The 2628-nt window shown below is 46.9% G+C and overlaps 1 non-coding gene across 1 annotated transcript; it reads right to left on the reverse strand.

The window, feature by feature from the left end:
* Positions 1-2186: 2186 nt before the first annotated feature.
* Trnas-gga (transfer RNA serine (anticodon GGA)) lies at positions 2187-2259 on the reverse strand. The gene has a single exon. It is a non-coding gene; the product is annotated as a tRNA-Ser (tRNA).
* Positions 2260-2628: the final 369 nt, after the last annotated feature.

The raw sequence follows: 2628 nt of genomic DNA on the forward strand, positions 1-2628 counted from the left end.
TATACACCTTTTATTTGTCTTTTTTTTTGTACTATGCCAACAAAGCCTACTTTGGTATTCTGTCGCGGTCCAGCTTTTGCCATTGTACGAGCCGTTTAGCGGGCTGTTTTCCGAGCCCTCGAGTGAAGCAGCTCGCCAGGCTGCGGTTTGGTCACACGCTGCTTGTCGGCGACGGCTTAAAACCTCCCGCTCTATCGCAACGTTCAGAGGAGACGGCCCGGCCGCGCTCTCATACATGGAAAAGCTCGCATGCGCGCTGCGAGTCACGGGGTCAGGCGGCGACCCAGCAGGGAAGAGCGCATGCGCGAAGCTGGCAGCGGCGGCGTGGCGGCTGTCGGCGGGGCTCGGCCCAGCGAGTCACGTAATTTGATGGCATGGGTACGGCGAAGCTGCGGCCAAATGAATGTCAAAATCCCCGCGACGGCGAAACCTCTCGACGAGATTAGTAAAGCTTTGCTTTAATAGCTAGCGTCAAAGTTAAATGTTTTTGTTATGGGTGGAGAGTGCCATACGCCGTACTCTCACCCCCGGTTTTCTTTAATCAGAATTGGAATATCTTTGCCCTCTGTGAAAACTTCTAGTTACCTGTCTTTTAATTCCCGTACATGTTAGGGATTCGGTAATAAAATGTTATTTTTCTGGTACGAATTTGGATGGATACAATCATATTCTCGTCAGTATCTTTCCGTATTTCAAGACACGCACTACGATGCGTAATATCGAGCTGGTGTCTATCAAACCGGATGCCTAGGAATGAACTAATACAAGGAGCAGAAATATGGTGGCTTTCTCCGCAGGATGGGTCAATGCTGTAAAGGTAATGGCCCAATGCCGTTGGGACCAGAAGCCGAGTCTGGGTTGAGAAACCGAATCACCGCTTAGAATTGGGCCCTTGCGAAAGTTATCTGTAGAACAACAGCATTACGTTGTGAAAGTCCAAAAAGGGAACTGAAGTGTTGAAGAGTGAATAGACTAGGTGATGTGATAGCCCAATGTAGGCCACACTTACGACGAAATTATTCTTAGAAAGAGATGTGCGCCTAAAGGATTGTGTAACTCACACCTCAGCATACGGATTCGCGGTTTTGCACTGTCGAACTATTTGACAAGGTTCGAGGCTAACTTAAGGGAGAGCGTCGTTTTTGTTTTGCAGAGATACTAAGGCGTTGCGCTGCTGAGAGCACGAGGTCGCGGGTTCGATTCCCGGCCGCGGCGGCCGCTTTTCTGATGCAGGCGAAAAGCAAAAACGCCCGTGTGTACGAGATTTCGGCGCACGTTAAAGATCCCCAGGTGGTCAAAATTAATCCGGAGCCCTCCACTACGGCGCGCCTCATCGCCTGCGTTGCGTCGGCGCGTTAAACCCTTCAATCAATCAAAATCAATCATTTGCGGAACGTGCAATCGTTCCGGCTTTAACGTTATTAAGCATCTTATGAACGCCAAAACCGAAAAAGAGCTGAATAAATCTTTGATAAGAGTAATTAAGTGCTCACCATTGCGTTTGAGATGAAGAACAGCTGCTCGGGCGTGTATTTCTCCAGGCCAGGCAGGGATATTTGTGGCTTGTCATATTGAGTCAATACATAAGTCTGAAAGAAAATAGCGTCAAAGTTAAACCGGGTTTGGTATGTTTGACTACGTATTTAGCACACTGTGTGTATCTGGAAGAGGTGGTTCGAAATATGGAAACAAAGAAGGACATCTACCTTAATAAACAGCAATGCTCTTCGCAATAGTTTCAAGGGACAAGTTTTGGTTTACAAAATGTCTCGACATAATAGTAGTAACAATAGTTGTAAATACAATGGCATAAAATATATAGTTTGTATTGCTTTTTATTCCAAATAAATAATATATAATATTTAGAAAGTCCCGCGGCCACCGACACCACCACGTGCCATGATTTCAGAATGTTAATCTAATAAAGGCGGCATGGCATATGCGATCAAACTGCTGCCCGAAGACACTATTACGATGAGCACTCGAGTGGGACAGAGCTACTCCAATCGATACGCTTGAACACGTCACAACCGAGGGGAAACCATATATATATATATTTTTATATATATATCACAGAAATAAGAGTTGGCAGTCAAGAAAACCTCGGAAAGCAAAGGGGAGGATGTAATAGGTAATTGAAACAGATAAAGAATTTGGAAGGAAAGAAAGAAAGTGGAGAAAAAATGCCCGCCAGGTGGGATCCGAACCCACGACCTCCAGAATTCCGGTCTGGTGCGATAACCACTACGCTACCGGCGGGCGATTTTCCCCTCCACTTTATGGGGTATTTATGTTTAGGTATTTTTGTTTCCTGCGTTTGGAGGTGGTAGCCAGCGCCACTCTTGACGACTCGGGGTGAAGGGGACCTTCTTTTAAACCCCTGGGCCGTGACTCGAGTGTCTACGACATGTCGAGAGTTGTCGACCAGCGTTGAACCCTCTTAAGCTTCATATGGCACCAAGACTGCCAGAACACAGGCCCTCGCTATGCATGTAGCAATTCTGAATCGCTACATGCATAGCGAGGGCCTCTGTTCTGGCAGTGGGGTTCGGTCCCCAGAGTGGGGACCGAACCCCACTCTGGGCGCGTGTTTTTCTTTCTTTCTTTCTCGTGTAATAATAATAAAAA

The sequence above is a fragment of the Haemaphysalis longicornis genome, unplaced genomic scaffold (assembly GCF_048455015.1).
Source record: "Haemaphysalis longicornis isolate Haplotype H1 unplaced genomic scaffold, Haemaphysalis longicornis Haplotype H1 scaffold_6, whole genome shotgun sequence".
NCBI lineage: Eukaryota > Metazoa > Arthropoda > Arachnida > Ixodida > Ixodidae > Haemaphysalis > Haemaphysalis longicornis.